General features: G+C 41.2%; 1 protein-coding gene across 1 annotated transcript in view; it reads right to left on the bottom strand.

Moving 5' to 3' along the window:
- Positions 1-20,466, bottom strand: part of tnrc6c2 (trinucleotide repeat containing adaptor 6C2) — a 152,851-nt gene that overhangs the window by 91,847 nt on the left and 40,538 nt on the right. The gene's annotated exons all lie outside the window — the stretch shown is intronic.

The following is a 20,466-nucleotide window of genomic DNA, read 5'->3' as shown; positions in this document are numbered from 1 at the left end:
TTAAGTATTGCAGGTAAATTCTGGGAATCCAAATCAGCAGCGTATTTTGCTGATATAACCTATTCAAAGAGCAATGAATGACTTAAATTAAGTGCTCAAGTTGTATGCCACAATCAGACCACGTCTCATTTTAGCCAGGGACTAAACTGATAAAAAAAAACCCATCTTTTTCCACTGGGCAATCCGGGCTTTTTCCCTTTCATACACCCTGAAGTGTGTGTACATTTGGGTATAAAGGCAATGATTTTTTTTTTTAAAGATGTAAATTGGACTTGTGGCGGGCATTTGTGTGGTTGCGTACGCCTGTGCCCAGTGTTAAGGAAGGCAGTAAATAATTTGCTAGGCATGAATGTGAGATATTACCTCAGGGCGAAACAAAAGGACAAAGCAGACACAACGACTAGCGAAAGGTCAACGGGAAGCGAGGCACTGGGAAAAGGTCGGCTGGTACCAGTAAAAATGAGCTAGATGTGAAAACAATAATGTGGTAGAGATGGGAACATCATGTTCACTAACCGCAGTGGAAGGACCGGGCACAGAGGCTTACTGATGCCTAAAGAAAAGAATGAGCAAGTTGATGAGGGGCTGCAATAAGTGTGAAGCTGACATGCAGTACTCATGAGTGTGTGTTTCATGAAAGCCAGCCTGAGCTACACTTCAGTGTTTCTTCTGTGTGTGTGACTTAAAAAATAAAGAGAGCAGCAGTGAAAAGGACCTGTTTTTGTTTTTTTTAATGAGCACAAGTATCAGTGAGCTATATATAGACAACCAGACAGATAACGATAGCTCCCACAGCACAGCAGTGCAACATAAATGATAACCCAATGGATACACACAGGGCGCTAATGACATTAAATCATAAACACACCCTCGAATTAATCTATCACCTTCATGTTATTCCTAACACACACATACACACGATTAAAGTGCTAACTCGGAACATGATTTACATCATTATGATTATGACTGTCATAATTACGAGCGCTGTTATCACTCTCATTATTAATAGCAATGACACTATTATTAGCCTGTCTGCTGGTGTGCTACTTAGTCTGCAGGCTAATTACTGCGTCTGACTGTCCAGGCATGGTGCTGGTCCACAGCTCCAAGGTCAGGAACCTTTTCCTCCTCTTGTCAAGGGGCACTCACACTTACTTAATTCTGCCACTCATAATCTCTTTTAATCTGGCAAATGATAGTGAAAGCTTTAATTCCCACCCACACAATTTATTAGTGTGTGTTTGTGCCGCTGAGACCCAGTAGTGCATTACTGTCATGGCTAATCCAATTAGTGTGGATGCATCTAGCCGGGCCCAAGGGGAAGAGCAGACTGGGGGACTGGGGGAGCAGGTACAGTAGGGGAGGCATGTGGGAAGATGAGGCACCCCGCTGCGATGAGAGGGAGCCTCCTTTTCTGTGGCTAGTGTCTTTTTTTTTTTATCACTGCAATGATGGCCTGTAAATTAGTGTGTGATCAAAGGAGGGATGGGGACAATGCTGAGCCCCTCTTTGTATAATGTGTGACTGCATGTGTATGCACTGTAGGTGGATGTGTTTTGTACACCGACCAAAGCGCATGTGTGTGTGATTGTTTACACAGCTGAAGTGGTGTGATGATGAGGTCCTTATGGAGCAACACAATTTCACAGACCATAGAGCTGAGAGGGCTTTGGTGCCCATAAATGCATCAAACAATTTGTTTCGTTCTTTCTTCTTCTTCTTCTTCTTCTTTTTTAGATCATCCGTAACCACAAAGGTCTAACTGGGATGTAAAGCTGTTTCTTAGTAAATGTGAAAATTATTCTGTGGGATTAAAAATATAAATACAAGAAGTTTTTAATTCATTTTTTTAGTACATTATCTACTGCCATTGTTTCCCAGGTCCTGATGAAAACCTGGAATAACATGCAACAGGTGATAATTTACAATATTAGCCCACTATAACAGAATATGTGTGATTTGAATTGTATTGAAAATAAATTTTAAAAAGTTGGTTGAGTTAAATTGAGTACTGCATGAATTTTATCACACATATAGTAATGTCACAGGCCACACATTAACTGGTAACTATGCATCCTCTGTCAAAATAACTACAAAATCAGTTGTTTCAACTACAGTGTGCAAGAAATTAGAAAAAAAAAGCATGTTCCACCAGAAAAAGTGGGTTAAATAAACAATAACAAAGTGAATTCCTTGATAAAAGTAATTATGATCCTCACATATCTGCAGAAATATAAAACATAAAAAGGAATTTGAGAAAACAAACCAAAAAAAGTCATTCAAGCCCAAATGCATTTAATTTAACTCCTCCCAGAGTGGTTTCAGCACTTGTTAAAACTGAAGCTTTAATTAATGATGGCAGGAATTGCCCACAGGGAACAAAAAACACAACAGGATGTACGACATTGAAGAAAGAAAGCATCTGTTTCTTATCCTAGTAAATATAACGTGACAACACCCCACTGTGCAATATGCTTGGTAATGTTGTTTCTGTTTGTGTGGTTTAATAGTTATTGCACTCAAGATGAAAACGTCCTACTTTACAGGGTACAGTCATTTATCTGCTGTTATCCTCAAAACTTACATTCAATTTTCCTTTTTTAACAAGTACTGGGTGTTAAAAATATACTAGTCACAAATTTACAGACATTAGCACTCACTTGCTAACTACCACATTTGTCCTTACTAGTCAACTTGCCTTTTACTTTCCATGTGAAAATGAACAGTAAACAGCTCTTAGGATGGTGCTAAGGCATAAAAAGTGATAAGTGATAGAAGAAGAGAGTGCATTTAGCTCAGGATGAGGGATTCTTGTAAGGTCTTTGCTGAAAGCATCCAGTGTGACTGCTGCAGACTCATCTCACATCTGCAACATATATTCATTCAAGTGTACTGAAGAGATGAAAATAAAATAAATGAATGGGTATACATCTGTATATAGTTCAAATGTAATTAATTCAGTTAGATGATTAAATGCCAATGTTAGTAAACAAAAGTGAAAGAAATGGTCCTACTTGAGTGGCTTCCAACATTTGACACCATCTTCATTTTCCTTAGACCATGATCAACTAGCTCTGAGTTGCCCCCAGACCTTATCGGAGAGCATGGCTACCATGAAAAACAGCTCTCAAACCCAGAGGAGGGAGTCTGTTTAAATGACTATAAGCTAGACTTATTGCATACCTCAGCTTGCTAACCTGATTGGTATATGTGCCACTTAAAGAGTGTAAAGTGTGTGAAAAAGTACACCTCATGATGCAGTAGCTTGTAGAAATTCTTTACATAATTAACGTGAAGTGTGAATTTTCTGTATGACTTTATCAGTCTCTCACATCACTGTGGAGGAATTTTGGTCCACTCTTCCTTAAAGCCTTGGTTCAGTTCTTTGAGGTTTGTGGGATTCATTTATGCACAGCTCCCTTAAGGTCCCACCACAGCATTTCAAGTGGGTTGGAACTGGCCATTTCAGCACCACAATTCTTTTCTTTTTCAGCCATTCTGTTGTAGATTTGCTGCTGTGTTTGGAATCTTTACCTTGTTACATGTCCCAGTTGCGGCCAGTCTTTAGATGTCAGACACATATTTGACTCTGGAAAACTTTGGTGTGCAAAGGAGTTCATGGTTGGCTCAATGACTGGAAGGCGCCAGGGTCCTGTGGCTGCAAATAAACTCAAATCATCTCCGCAACTGTGACTGACAGTTAGTATGAGATGTTTATGCTGATATGCTGTGTCTGGTTTCCTGCAAATATGGTGCTGTTCATTATGGTCAAACATCTCCAGTTGGTGTCATCTGTTTAAAGGACATTTTTCCTGAAGTCTTTGCCTTTATTAAACAGATCAGCAGTGAAGAGTAGATAGGAACAGGGAATAAAGGGAGAAGGGGAAGACATGTGGCAAAGGGCTGCAGGTCAGACTCTTACCTGTACTGCTGCTTTTCAGGCTTAAAGCATATGGGTGCCTGGTGACCCAGTGAGCTAAGCTGGAACCCCTGTCATGAACTCCAACATTTAGTCTGAGACAGCTTTTTTCCCCAGAGCATTGCACAGTTTGACCTTGGGGTAAATTTGGAGGACGTCCACTCCAGGGAAGACCCAAGACCTTATTAGCCGTTTTCCACTTGTGAATAATCCTTCTCACTGTAGAAAGATGGATTTAGAAATGTCCTCATAACCCCTCTGAGAGTGATGGGCAGCAACAATTGCTTCTCTCAGATCACTGCTGAGCCTTCCCTTCTTGCCATTGCGTTAACAAACACCTGAATGCTCCAGGCCGGCAAAATGCCAAAGATTCTGCTTTTATAGAGGTGCTCAGCACTTGCTGATGATCAAGTTATAAGATTAGCAGCACCTGGCTACTGAGGCAGTAATTTATCCCAACTACTACCGCAGCCCCATTAAGAGATGACAGGACAGATACTTTGAGAATTTATTACAATTTTATGATGCTCAAAAACATAAATTGAAAAAAGAAGAAGAGTAGTGATACTGAATCTTTACTGTAGGCAAGCTCCCACAATGAATGAGAGATAATATCTTCATTTCAGATGCTCATCTTTAATTGACTTTAGAGATATTAACATTAGTTTTTTTGCAATGTTCAGATTTAACCACCTTAGGACTAATAGAAAACGAGTTGTGAGATGAATGCCAAGGTTCTTGTTATGGCACATTTATTCAAAGTAAAAAAAAATTAAAAGAGCTTCTTGTCTAAATGGAGTAAAAAAAAAAAATCAATCAAGCAAATGTATCTATTTCAGCTAAAAATGATTGTAATATTTTCATTAAGAACTAGTGGCAGTCAGTCTAAAATAGAAGACCCAAAGGCCGGATGGTAAAATCTTTTTTTCCCCTCAAGAGTCTCCGGTAAATATTTAAATTGTGACTTTTCTCTGAATTCCTGGCAAAATCATCATAATGACAAAGATAGTGTAGTCAAAGTGAGGAAATGTGAAAGAATGCGGCACGCACTTTGGCTGATAAAAGACACAACCAAAGAGGGGTCAAGCTGTTTCTTGGCAGACAAAAGCTATTTCAAAAATCCATTAGTGACTCAATGCACCATCATTATCACCAGCTGCTTAAGCATATAATATCCTGGCTTTGACTTTTTTGTCTTCTTGGCATTTTCCTCTGAGGTGAGTTTCAAAATACCACATGAAAAAGGAAAAGTGGAGGAGAGATTTCTTAAATGGAAAAAGCAGAGGTGGTATTAAAAGCCATTTTTATGCCTCTGCTGAAACGACATAAAGTCCTTCCATTAGCCATCACGTCGGCTTTGTGTCAGGACACATTTTGGAGCTTGTAGAGTATTATGTGGCACGGATATGTCTGTTTCTAGTATACTGTAATCAGACTTCCACAAAGGAAAATCAGTTTTGACATGTCTGAAATAGAGGGATACAAGCGGCCTTGGAAATCCAGTTACTAAGAATAAGGCATCTGCTGCGAAACAAAAAGCACAAAAAGTAGTGGAGACACATGAAAAGGATACAAAACTAGTAAACTCAGTAGCACTACTTTCCATGACCACAGTTATCTAGTAATTTCAGAAATCTCTGATCTGCATCTCAATCCACTTGTCTCTGACACACCATTTATCTTCCCTCTGTAATGGCATCCTTGAGGCTGTGTGAAGTTGCTTTCAGATGTAATAACTTTAAAACACCATTATGTTAAACTATGTTAGAGTGTTGTAATGTAATGCAGTGTTGTAAGGGAATGTATTGCTCATTAGGCTCCATATTTCTACTACAGAGGTCTATTAGAGTAGATTTGCACTGTTTAATATGATATTTCATCTCTCTCTCTCACACACACACACACACACACACACACACACACACACACACACACACACACACACACACACACACACACACACACACACACACACACACACACACACACACATATTTAGATTGTGGCCATGTTTAATAAGAACAATCACCACTGTAACCAGTACCGGTAAAAAAATTTTTTATTCATAACACACAGGAAAAGACCCAGGGAAACCGAGTTCACGATAAAAACAATTTAAAAATAAAGCTAAAAACCGATAAAAACCCTGAAAGCCAAGTATTTCACACCCGAGCCTCAACTCTCATGGCCCGGTACCAAACAACTCTTGGATGGTACCGGTCCGTGGCCCGGGGACCACTGGTCCAAACTATACACAGCAGATGAGTTTAAGAAATAGAAATAGAAAAGATATCAAGCAAAGAACTGGCACGGGACCGGAGAGACGCATCTTGTCCTTTTGCGGATCCATCTACTGTTCACTGAAGCTTCATCAGAAATGATCTCAGTGGAAGGATGTCAGGCAATAGACTGATGTATGTCAAATTAATTCAATTCAATTTTATTTATGTAGCGTCAAATCACAACAACAGTTGCCTCAAGGCACTTTATATTGTCAGGTATAGACCCTACAATAATGCAAAGAAACGTGAGAAATCTCCAACGATCATATACAAAAACTGGACTGAAAATCAGTGTCTATTCACATTCAGTCAATACTTTAAAACAACTGCACATTTTTTGTTCTTACAGTTTCTTGTACCTAAACAGAAAAAAAATATAAAATTGAGGTGCCATCTGCTTCTATGCTTACTTCTACATATGGCTCTGGTACTCTGAGCAGTGAACGGTGGATTTATTTCATCTTTTTGTTGGAAATAAGACCTAAAAACAAACATGAAAAGGGGTAGTGGCTGTTATTGTTATGAGTGACTATATTCATATAAAAAAAAACTTAATCTAAACCTTTGTTAACATAAAATTTAAAGGTAAAATTGTTATTACAACAAAGATAGGGAAGATTTGAATTACAGTAGAGAACTACGGCATACTATAAGATGTAGCAATGATGGATGTGGTTGGTCAGGCGGGGTCATAGATACCTGGTCTGAGAGAACACAGGGACTGACCCGGGGGAGTTAAACTCATGCTCTCTTATGAAGGCTCGCTCTAGAGCTATTTGTGCTTTGTGAGTCGAGGCTCATTAAAAGACTGCCAGACTCTCTCAGGATCAACAGAATGGTGTTGAGAGGGCCAGTGCGAAAACCCAGAAGGTACAGGCTTCTGATTATCACATACAAAGTGACCATATCAAAAACATACACATATTCACACATGTAGATACATACGAGCCTAATGACATAGCCAGTATGCATTTCTGTGTAGCTCTCTCAAAGGAGTTTCTGTGCTGGGCTTACAGTTCGCCTGTGAACGCCAACCCAATGTGTGCATGTGTCTTGATCATGTCTGGAATCACAGCGCCAGGTGCTGTCACACACGGGGATCAAAAAGGATCAAGTATCAAGAAGCTACAGGACAGGTCAGACGAGAAGAAAAAACAGAAGAGAAATAGAGGAATGGAGAAGTGAGACAGGACGAGAATAAAACATGAACAAGGAGACTTTGTTCAATCTTGAAACAGAGACACCTGTCAACTCAGCAGATATTTCTTCGTGTGTATGAAAACAGCCAAAAAGAGTCAGGCAGTCAGGCAGGCAGTCAGGCACCACTTAGGTGCCTCAGAAATGTTAACATTTGTTCAGCCTGGATAAAAACACACAAACAATTTTAGGAGAGGGGGGGGCGCTGAGATACTGACAGAATGAGCAATGACACACATGCGTTCAGCCTGTGGGCTCTCACACGCTGAAGACACACTCCTATCAGAGACACATGAAAAACACACATATACAGACATACCCAGACACAACCTCATTTCACTGCCCCGTGACACAAAATGGGATTTCTGTGTTTGAGCAGAGGGGGTCCAATGGCTACAGAGGGACACATGAAGAGGTGAGCGCTTTATAATCACTGATGCCAGATTGGATGTCAGCTGCAACATAAGTGACTATCTATCACCAGCGCTCCACATGTGAAGAGGCCTCTTTATAGATGGCTAGACTTCAGACAGCACAGAAAAAAAGCCTCCTCCCTCCATCCCACTCCACTGCCCTGCAGGAGGGATTGCACACAGAGGCTTGCATTCATGCATACATGCACAAGGCAGACACACACAACATTCACCCATATGGTTGTAAACATTCATGGGCATGCGGTGGAGCGGGAACGTTTAGAAACACACTCATTTGCATTGCAACACTCACACGACTCCTTCTTCAAACACATCACAGATGAAGCCTTGGGCCTCCTCTAAGCGCTCACACACAAACACAGCCACGCGGTGCGGTTTTTTTAGTTCTCGGGTAAGTGCTGAAAAACTCACTGTACTGCTGACACTCGCAGAGAGCCGCAGCAGAACTGTCATCAATTTAAGTGGAAGCTGATTAAGTATTTTTCTAGAGCTGTAGTGATTAAAGGCAGCCGAACGTCTGGATCCCGTGGGTTGCAAAGTAGGAGTCTCCGTGGACCGGGTTTGTCTCTGCAGAAGCTTAATCTGATTGGGATCTGGGCAGCTTAGAGGACAGGTCAATGCCTCAGGCTCTTTGTTGTGTTCTTCAAGCTGTTCCTGGGCTTTTTTGCAGTGTGGTGAGGCATATCATCATACCTGCATGCAACCGAGTTGCATGCAGGTATACTGTACACCTCAAAATAATATCCACATGAATTCTAGGAACCAAGCAAGTATATAAATAAAATTTATTCATATAACACTTTTCAAGGCAAGGAAACAGTCACAAAGTGCTTTCCAAAGGTAAATAAAAACCAGCACATGTCACCTCAAACATGAAACGCCTGTCTGAACAGCTACTTTGTAAAGGAAGCCACCTAGTCAAGGGTGTTCTTCCAAAGTTTTCCAGCTAAGGTTTCAAATGCACAATGTGTTAGCTTTCAGACGTTAGCGTGCGGAATCGCAAGAGGACCACATCCCTCCATAAGACCATTAAAGTAAGAACCAAGAATTAAACTGATATGGAAGCCTGGCAGGTAGCCAGTGCAAAAGCTTTAAAAATGGAGCGATATGAGAAGATTTATTTGAGTGGATCAAAAGCCTCACAGCAGCGTTTCTGGACAGGCTAGAAGCAATTACTAGATGCTTTAGACAGACAAGAAAGTGGTTTTTCCAGCTGAACATTTACCTGTAAAAAAGAGAATCAGTGTTAATCACTTCACCTGTTTCAATGCCGACTGACTGGTGCGATAGTCAGTTTCAGTTCAGACTTTCAGGTCTGTGTTTTTGTGTTTCCTTTAATGTTGCATCTTGGAAATATTTGACCTTCCCAGAACAAATTTCACTGTATAACATGTGAGTGTGTGCGTCTAGCAGCAGCAGCAGAGGTGGCGACAGATGCTAATCTGTACGGAGAGCCATTATCTGCGTTTCCTGGGCCATTAGACTAATGCTAAGGGATAACACAGAGAAGTGGATGAGACCTGACGCTAACAGGAGCTAATCATCGAGACAACCTCTCACTGTGAGTTCAGCTATGACACTAAATATCCCTCAGAGGCAGGAACCTCAGGCGCAGGCAATCAGATAATTACGAGAGCCTGGAGCATTATATTAATAAAATTTCAATAAATCGTCTCAAATATTTGAACTAGCGTGTGTGTGTGATTTGATATGACACGCGAATGGCCTCAGAAGTGCTAACACCCCTTTTGTCGCTGTTAATTTTCAAGTCTTATATTAACCTTTCTAACTCGGTCTTTTTAATGTGCTCTTTTTAAACTAAAAAAGGAAGGACGCCTTCATAAATATCACAGCTTTCAAAAACGGGAAAATATCAAATGATGCACAAAGCCTGCTAAAAATGATGCAGGTGAATTCATTACAAGTCACAGCTCCCCCAACCCCCAAAAGTTCCCCTAGCAACAACCATTTCAGAGTATGTGTTTTTTTTTCCTCTTTGCCAAGCAATGGAACAGCACGGTAGCTCTAATCTGCATATCACCTGATCTGACCAATGAATCGCTTCCTGTTTAATCATTCCATTTGACCTGGCAACCAAAAGCACCTGGTGAGCTTTTGACTGCCGATGAGTAAAATAGAATACATCCCTGGGACCGCCGAAGATCAAATATTGAAGAAAGAGCTAATGAGGCAGATTTCTGAGCCTTTTTTCATTTTTTAATGAGCCACTACTCAATGTGGGTGACCCTGCTGCTTCACACTGCACCAAGGTTATTGAATGCACCTCCATGGATTCATCAAGGCTACAATTCAATATTAAACAGTCACAGGTATATATTTACCCAGGGTAAATTCACTGTCTGGCCCCCATGAGAAATAAACTAAATTGCATAATAAAAATAAAATTTAAAAAAAGCGGGGGGAGGGTGAGTGTGTATCAGGTATTTCACATCTGATAAAAAACAGATCGCTCATCTCTGCATGTGCCAGTCTCTGTGTATATGTGTTTGCCACCTCCTCCTTCAGACAAACAAAAATAAAATGTAAAAGATGATAAAACAGCTTCCCCGTCTTTTGTCATCCCTGCATAGCTAAGTCTTGGCTTCATTTCAAAGCCAACCTGACGGATGGCGGCCTGGCCAGAAGGCAAAGGGAGGGCTGCGTATGACTGAAGAAAGTCTGAAGAAATATGGTGAGCTCGCACACACATGCATACACCAAAGCACGCACTTCTCTACTGAAGGAAGCAGTGGTAGGCTCCAGCACGAGGCTACAAAGAGACCCCACTGAGGCCGAGCAGACAAACAGAGGTGGCCTTGGGCCGAGAGAAATGATTGAACTGATGAGGGAGAGAAATTTCAAACAACCTCCAGGAGGAAAAGATAAAGGGATAAGGAAAGAAGGATGGGGAGGAAGAGGAGTGCAAGCAGGAGGCATTAGCTCCTGTTTAGCATACCAGTGTCTTCATTAGACCTTGCAGGGCTGACTGAAAGACTTATAAATAGATGGAGGGAATGAGGAACTTGAAGAAGAAAAGAGGAAAGAAGAGGAGGGGTAGGAGGGTGGAGCAATGGAGAGGGCCCTTATTAGCAAGGTCCGTCACCTTTTGGCCTGCCCGCATCTCCTCATCTCCATAATAGGCTGACCCCCTGTGTTTCAGGCTCATTAGAAAAGCAGACAGCAGGGCCAAGCCTGTCACCTCTCCACTCCCACCGGAGACCTTGATGAGACAAAGATAAAAGAAAGATGAACGGAGAGATGGTCGGACAGAAAGAGCAGGATGAGATGGAAGGTGGGACCCCAGGTTTTGAAGAAGCCAAGCCAAACAGCTAGACTGTTTTCTCTGATGGAAACACAATGGGGAAACAGGGAGGAGCAGGAGGGTGTGTGAAAATAAATCTGCCTAGAAACAGTATTTTGGTAGGACTAGAGTGCACAGAGAAAAAATAAATAAATAAAAGTCTTGTGTGATTTGTCACCGTAAGCCGAGCATACAAACCCAGTGAGTTCAGTTAGTGCATCACTAAACAGACAATCCGATATAAACCCAGAATCATGCCCACATCTGTAAAAGCGTAGAGAAAAGTTTGTTGGAATGAGACATGAATGAGTTGCATAAAGTGCTTTGAGTGCTCAAGTACAGTAGAAAAGCACCATACAAAATCACTCCATTTACCAAATGTGCAAAAAGGCATTTCTTCCCCTCTTTTCTTCATCTAACACATTCTTTAAGAGACATTTTTGTTTTCTCAGACTCCCTCTCTGGCTTTCACTCTCAGCAGTTTAGATACAGGCTGATTTAGACTTGAGCAGGAAATCTTTGAACGGTCTACAACGTAAGTGGCCAAAGTTGCTGCCGACATTTATGTTTGTCCTGCTGCGTTACATTTAAATTACCATCCGGTCGTGTCCCGGTGTTTCATATTCAATATTTTATTTTATTTTTTTTAAATGCCAGGACTTTTTTCCCTCCAGGGCCTCCACTCTTTGCCGTGGTCATTTCTTTCCCCCTCCAGTTTTTCCAGTTCTTTGTACAAAATATTATCACAACTGTTGTGATATTTTCAGCAATCTCCCTCCAGGAATTTGCTGAGATTTGTGAACCCCTATATTGATGCTATGATGATGATTCCTTATACTGAGGTGATGATTGTTATTCTCTCACTGATAAACTAAAAAACTACAGTGAAAAAGTCTCAGAAATGTGCAGGATACAGGCTCCTTCAACCTGATGTCCAGTTACATTTCTCGTGAGGTGCAGGTACCTTATATTGTAGATTACGGTGTAGGGTTCAGGGGGGTTTACAGTAACATCATAGATAAATTGATGTATTAGATTTACCAATAAATAAGAAACTACATTCAGGAATCTTTTTTTGTTTTGTTTAACAAACCTCAGTTAGCATAAAATTATACCTCAGACAGAATAATCTGACCATATATAAATCATCTGGAACTGTGTCATCAGCTATTTGAAGATGTAAAAATTGAGCATATTTTCAAGATTTAGAAAAATGTCAAGAAGCTTTGGCCGTGCCTTCTCAGACCAGATCAGGTGAGCCCTATGAAACAGCAGAAAAAGAAACAGTTCATAGAGGACGTAAGATGTGACCTTGACTGTGAATCCTTCCTGGTGGGAAGGATTGAAGCAGAGGGAGAGAAAAGCCACAGCAGGAGAGCCATATATTTTACATTTTTGTTTGTGCCTATAGTGCCTGCTGCAGCCTTAATGGCAATAAAACAAAGCAAAAGAGTTTCCGAAGATTGTTCTTGACAGAGGAGTGTTCCCCTCTGTGTATATATACACCCCTCCTGCTGCTACTGTTAACACAAACAAGCCTACAAAAAAGCATGATGCTGTAAATGAGATAAAGCAGTTGTCTGACAGACAGTCTGGTCACTCAGGACACTGATAGCTTGTTTGGGATCCTCTCTGGGGAGCCCTTGTTTTATTACATGCTGCCCCTGCTATTGATTAACCCAGCATCCCTACGCCAGACTCCCACCACAACAGAGCCAGAGGTCACGAGAGCAAGGTCGCAAGGTGACAAGGTTGGCGACCTCATCTAGCCTTTTCACTCATGGCTGGCGATCAGTCACCCCACAGCTGATTGACCGGTGGGTTAAATCATTGCTACGTCTTGCCTGCGGGGAAATCATGTCTGATGAAATCACAGCTGCCCCACAGGAAGAAAATCCTACAAGAACAGCATTAGCATCAGGGCAAAAATACTTCCTAAATAGTATTTGAAATAATAAATGGAAAGCATGTATTTATATAAAAAATGTTTTTTTTTAAAATAAGAGCATGATCTCTTGCTAGCTTTCTTTGTTCACTTCAAAACTTGATCCATTTCTGAATCTCTTGCTTCCATCTCTCCCTTATCAGTGTGCATCATTTAAATCTCTGTCCTCCTTTCCTGTGTAAATTCCCTGCAGCCCTCCCTCATCCAACAGTGTGCTCATGTCTGCACCCATACCAATCCGCTCTGTGTCTTGTATGTGCATTATGGCTGCTATGCACACACACACACACACACACACACACACACACACACACACACACACACACACACACACACACACACACACACACACAGACACAGGCTGGGATCCCCAGAGAGCCTCCCTGGCTGTACAGTGTATCGACTGGCTTTGAATGGTAGGTTGTTTGGGTTTTCATAGATGTGAGCGACGTAGAGTTTCTTGGAGCTCTTCTCCCCACAAAAGTGACTTTTCAATAATTTAACAATAAAATCTGCTGCATTGTAAAATAAAGCAATACATGAAGAAGAAATATAAGGAGTTCTTGCACAAAACAGGTGTAATATAGAGCTGCAAGAATGCTCTAAATTTAAAAATCCATCCATCCATTCTGTTTCACTTCTAACTCAGAGTTAGGGGGGGATTGGCCCAGCTACAATAGGGCAGGAGTCGGGGGAACACCCTGGGCAGGTCGCCAATCTGACACAGGTTGTGATATGACCTCAAATAAAATTTTTATCTCAGTTCTGAATAATGAACAAGTAACAATTAAATACAGCCACTCACAGACAGACAGACAGACAGATAGAGAAAGAGCATTAACAATTTTATTAGACCATCTGTCATAAAAACTAGAAAACCCAAATATTTCAAAGCTTTTTTAAATCCTTTAAAATGATTTATTAGGCAAATCAACTGAATTCACATTTAGAAAAACATTTACACCCAAATTTGAGGTGAAACACATGAACTTCTCCGAGAAGTCAGAAATTAATAAAGCATAACATTCAACCACAAAAACAAACTCTTCTGTTCAGTAATGCAAGTAAATAACCGTAATTTGGCTTTTTAATCAAAAAATGATGATGTGCTTTAAAAACATTTCTGCTTTTTTGAACAAAGTAAATGTGAAAATTTATGGATAACAACAATAATTATTTTAGCATTAACAATATAATTTTATGATTTTATAATTTTTAATTTTCAGATACGGTCTTTCTGCATGTTCTCCTCGTATTCAGGGTGTACCCCGCCTCTTGCCCAATGACAGCTGGGATAGGCTCCCAGCATTCAGGTTCTGAATGTCAATTTTTTATTCATTTTCAATTAATTGCCCAGCCCTAATTAAACATATAATACAATCAAAGATGAGTGTTCCAAGAATGGTGTTTACTTAGTTGGTGCGATGCCATCGGTGTCTAGAGTGCTTTCAAATTGTTGTTCATTTCACATTTAGTCTAATGGTACAATATCAAAGATTGATGTAGCCTCCCATCATACCACCCAGTGGGTTGAGATATCCCATTACGAAGCCTGCCATCCTTGGCTTAGAGTTTTAAAGCCTGACGAGTAAGAGGTACATCTGACAGCAAACCCACAAGCTTTCCGGTGATGACATCCTGGATGATGCTCCTTTCTGACTCTTGGACCATAATTTACAAAATGGACTTAATGTTCTTTTCAATATGACCCCAAAAATGGTAACTGAGCCCATAAATTCAACAGTAAAGTGTTTACTGATGTCACAAAGCTGTGGGGATACAACTTTCCATACAACTAAAAGTCTTTTTTCTCCCACTTGGGCTGCCCCCTGGAGGCCATTAAAATGAGTGCAAGTTAAGGCACTTCTAGAGTATATACAGAAAACAAAAATAAAATATAAGTTAAATAAGAAAGGCCAACCGGTTTATATTCTCTATAATGGGGAAATGTTTAAAATCAGTTTACTGGTCGAGGGCCACTATATTCAACATTGTAATATGGGGATTTTAGGGTAACTATAGCATTATTAAACATTTTTATAGCTACGTTAGAGTCAGGTAGCAGTTGTTAAAGGTCAAATGAAGGTTTTGCTTGAACATCTTTCTCTCTAGAGCCCCATGTTCCTCTGTAACACTGTCGCCCTTCATGTCCTCACTACATCCATGAATCTCCTCCAGCTCCATATTCAGCCTCCTTTGTCCTGTATACCCACCATCATTCCTCTGTACATGTCCAACCCATCTCAGCATTGCTTCTCTAACTTTGTCTCCAAAGCTGCACCTGTGGTTTCTAATCCTGCAGGTCGGTCTTCTGTCTTCTTGTCAATGCCACCATCTCCATCATTGTTGCACCATCTGACACCATTGTGACCACCGTTCCTGTTTTAAGACCAAACTGGATATAGTTTTGTTGGGCTCCAATTAAAGCGCTGTAGTACTGTTCACATGTAAAATTCAACATATGTAGTAAATGTAACGCTCTCTCTTTGTAATGAATCAGTACAATATCATATCATCTTCTCCATATTACCTACTAGTGCAAATATTTTGTGTATTTGCAAGAAAAAACCCAGTTTTGAACATCTCCATCTTGTATTGTCAAACAAATAATGACAAGAATTTCTTGCAAAATCTGCTGTGCATAGTAACCAAATACAATAAACCCTTTATCTACACACACAAGAATATGCCTCTCCTACACACACACACACACACACACACACACACACACACACACACACACACACACACACACACACACACACACACACACACACACACACACACACTCCAAAGCAATGCACACAGAACTAATTGAGTGGATTTCAGATTTCACTTCCTCACAACTGATACACTGGAGATCCCTAAACAAATTTATCCAGCTTTTACACAAATCTCTCCCCGGCATCTTAGATCCGTGGGGTGGGGCTCTCCCGCTCTTCTTCCCCCATCGCTCTCCCTCTCTCTCTCTCCCTCTCTCTCTCTCCCTCTCCCTCTCTCTCTCTCTTGGGAAGCTCAACCATTTACACTAGTTGACCTCATTGAGCCACTGATGGAGATGGAAGGAGGTAAAGAAAGGAAGACAAAAAGACATATGTATGTGTATGTAAGTTTCCTCACCCCTTCCCCCTCTCACTTGGCTGTTTGCTTTAATTTGCCCTGCTGGCCGTGTCTGTGAGCTCATAGTTTATTTTGATAAATTGAAGGGGAAGACCCACTAATAAATCAGGGCTCATGATGAAGAAAAGCCTTAAATAGGGTATTAAGATTTATATCAGACTCCAGTAGTACACTGACAAGTACACAATTGCTCCTTCTTCTACTTGTCTCTCTTTTTCACGAGCACACTGATTCCATCTTCTTCTCTTGCTCTCTCCTGCTCTCTCGCTCAAGTCAAATTGTCCTTGCTTCTTTCATGGCACTGAGAGGATGATTTGTCATCAGGGCTCTAGAAAGTGTAGGAGTGAGGGAGTGGGGAGCAAAAAACGTGAAGCAAAAATGGAAAGGGTGAAGGGGAGAGAGGGAAAAAAATGGAGTTGGAGAGCAGAGGGGAGCTCTCTGCTGCAGTCTTTCTGTTATTGGCTCAGTGGCCAAGTGTGAATGCAACACACCGGGCTTCATTACTGGAGCGTGACGACTATCTGTGCAACAGAAAGAAGGATGGGGAGCGTACGTGTCTGTGAAGGAGCGTATATGTGTGCGATCTACATTTGTAGCGAGATGCAGGATTGAATTTGTGTGCCTGCGCTAGGAAGCATGCATATATACGTGTGTGTGTATGTGGCTTCCTTAGATCTGCAACGTGAGCACACACACTCACAGTGACTTATTTACTCCAGAGGCGAGGCTCTAACCCCAGGTACAGAGCCCTGCACAGAATAATTGCTTTTTTTCATCCCTCTGCATCATGCCGTCTCTTTGTTCCTAACCGCTCACACGCAAGAAGCGAAATCTATTTGTGAGTGAGAACGTGCCAGCATGCAGATGAATAAATAAGAGTGAGTCTGGCTGCCTGCGAGTATGTGCATCTGAATGAATATGAGACTCAGCCTGTGTTAGTGTTTAAAAAATATTCATACTTTTCAGTCTTTATTTGCTGTCTCAGCCAGAATTAGATGTGGAGATAAATATTAATTTGATCTTTTGTGTAAATATGCAAAACATTTTGAATGGCTTAGCAGAAAGACAGTAAGTGGATGGGAACCAGCTCACCTATCTCACAGAGTTACCTCCATCTTTACATTGCACACAGTGTTGAAATGGATATTAATCTCAACTAACTCTCAGTGAGACATAATAAGCTGCTTTGCTTGAATGTGACACTTTTCCTTTAAGCTGCATTAGTGCCGTCTGTGTTTTCAAATATGCTTACATCCTCTTTGAAACCATGCAGCTATGCAAATCTGTAACAATTACCAGTTCAGCATTCCACCATCAGTTCATTCAGTTAAAAAAAACCCAGCTATCTGGTCTATTAGACTGTTGAGTAATGCTTTTAACTCCGTTCCCATAATTAAACCCAGTGTACAATTGAACACTCAAAGGCGGGTTCCTTGCGTTGCGTAATGATTGCAATTAAGGGTCACACACAATGCTGGGGCTGCTTTCGGAGTCGCCGCGCGTGACGCTGGCAATTAATTGAAAATGCAAATACACAAGCTGATGAATGAGAATAGTGCTGGGTCTACACTGCGTGAAAAGACTATCCGCTACACTTCACAAGGCTGGAGGGGGGGAGGGGGGTGATGCGCCTTATATTCTTTCAGAGAGGAAATCAAACCAATTGGATATGAAGCATCGCCGTGCCGCTGGGGAAAGCGTGTTGTTTGCTGAGACAGTGTGATACCGAAGACCTCAGGCGCAAACACAATAAGAAGCTGATTAGACAACAACAACAGGGTCATGGAAAAATGCTCTTTTTAGTTTAGATTTGCAACTTACAAAAAAAGAGAAGCTCCTTTATCTTACTGATATAAGCTTCAGCAGAAAACTCCTAGTTTCGTAGTTTATCGGTCAGACGCAGCCTTTCTGTGATCGGTCACGCTGCTGGTGGAAACTGCAACCAAACACTGCTCTCAGTTTGCAAAGTACTTGGATGTCTGAAAAGTACCACACAAATAAAAATAGACAGGCGGGCGCGGGCAGACAGACAAATGGACACACAGGCAGAGCCGGTTGTCTTGACAACAGAAGAAGAGCAGCACCCTGAGAGTGGATGGAGATCGAGACATGAGGAGGGATGGACAGAAAAAGCATTCCTAAACCCCCGTTAACACACATGAACCATTAAAAAAAAGAAAAAAAGTCTGTGCTACAGCATCCAACCTTTGCAGAATAGATGACTCTGTCAGGATCCACTGACAATATGAAATAATGGAGACTGGCTATTTTAAATCAAAAACTGTTCATTCAGCCCATTATGTTATCTCCACTGATTTCACCCCAACTGCCATTCTAAGAATGCTTAATGAGCTACCAGCAATGCACTGAAAAGTTGCCCATTATCCTTGATTGCTGTAACATCCTGATCATCATCCTACCCAACATGAACCCTGACATTAGTCTGAGCTGCAGTCCAAAATAAGAAATCCAAACGTGAGCTTCAAAATGAGTAACTATTATGTTTCTGCTCTGAGTGTTACTGTGCAGCACACCGATGTACGTGTGTGCTATTGAACATGTCTAGATGCATTCATATCTGCATAATACTACACCAGAAATAACACTTAAGCTGTCTGTATCTTCTCGAGTGGAGGGGCTCAAGTATCTCAGGGTCTTGTTCACGAGTTAGGGAAGAAGCGAGCGTGAGATTGATCGATGGAGTGTTTTTAGTGATGCAGATGGTGTCCAGTACACCGGTGGTGAAGCGTGAGCTGAGCATTAAAGCAAAGCAAAACTGTCGATTTACTGGTCGATTTGTGTTCCTATCTATGATCACAAGGTGATGACAGTAACCAAAAGAATAAAATCCCACATACAAGCTTTGGAAATGAGTTTTCTCAAATTGGGCTCAGTCTGAGAGATAGGATGACAAACTCGATCACCCAGGAGGGTCTCAGAGCAGGGTTTGTTGTATGGTACCACAGTTGTGTACAGTTGTATCCAGGCTATCGGGAGGGATTTCCAAAAAGAGTCCCCAAAAAAGAGCAAAGTAGCGCCTTGCTACTAATCTCCTAACTAATTATTCATTTGCAAAGTGGTGACTGAGCATCTGATAACGCAATCAGACATGAGCAACCAAGCGAACGATCCATTCAAAGACAACTTCACTTTTAGAGTTTAAATATCTAATTTTCACTAATAGACTTCATGGTATGCCTCCTTTTCAAAATAAGATAGCTGGCCAATGGAGCAGTAAAAATAATATGAATCCTTATTATAACAAACCAGTGTAATATTCACAAATAAGTTAGGTCATCTACAAATGGTACAGTACAACAATAGCTTCATAAAGCTAATTTTTTTTTTTAAGCTGTTACCTTTAAAGGTTGGATTATCTAGACTCTGTAGCTTATTTTGATCTGAATGATATTCATTCTAAATTATAATTTTATAAAACATGGTGAAATCACAACTACATACAAACAGCTTGAAGACTTCTGCTCCGCCTTTCCTCAATGTGGCATGGCACAGCATGGCGCAGTGTGGCTGGGCCTGGCACAGAGAGCCAGACCACCTGGCTGATGCCAACTGTGATGTATAGTTCTACCTTGGCAGGGACCCCCTGCACAGTGACACAAGAGCATCAGGAGGGTCTCATGAAGAACAGGCGCTTAACATCGTGCCTCTCCATCTCTGTTAACCTCCTCTGTGCAAAAGGGGGTGGACCCTCTCTTATGCCAAGCAGCATACACACAAATGCACCAAATGCGCACACTGTGCATGTCTTTGCACACGCATGGTGACAGATGGGGGATGAAGTTGTCAGACCCTTGCTCGGTGGTGCTGTAGACCCTTGTCGGCTGGCTGCTGCTTGTTAATGTGTTAATTAGACTACTTGCTCCTCCTGTTAGGTAATTACAGTCAGTCTGGGCCAGGCCACTCATCAGGGGCCACTGAATGCAAGACAGTCGGGCAGACAAGGCCGAGTAAGGAGACATATGACTGAGATGGTATCTGCTGCATTGATTCACCAAAGAGTGAAGAGTGTTACAAATGGCCAACACTAAAGATCATAAAATATAGATCTTACAAAAATAGTTTGTTAGTCTAACATAAAGGATCACAGGGACATTTTTAAATGTTGGTTGATATCAGATGCAAATAATCAGTTCTTGTTCCTTTATTTCCTCTTATTTAAGAGAGACTTCACTGAAAGTAGTGCCATCTTTTTTTAGAAAGGCTCCAAATCTGTAGAACCACCTGTAGAAGTCATATAAGTTAGGGTA

Source organism: Rhamphochromis sp. 'chilingali' (genome assembly GCF_963969265.1).
Source record: "Rhamphochromis sp. 'chilingali' genome assembly, chromosome: 4".
Taxonomy (NCBI): Eukaryota; Metazoa; Chordata; class Actinopteri; order Cichliformes; family Cichlidae; genus Rhamphochromis; species Rhamphochromis sp. 'chilingali'.
The sequence above is the reverse complement of the archived record's forward strand: the minus strand, read 5'-3'. Positions and strand labels throughout refer to the sequence as shown.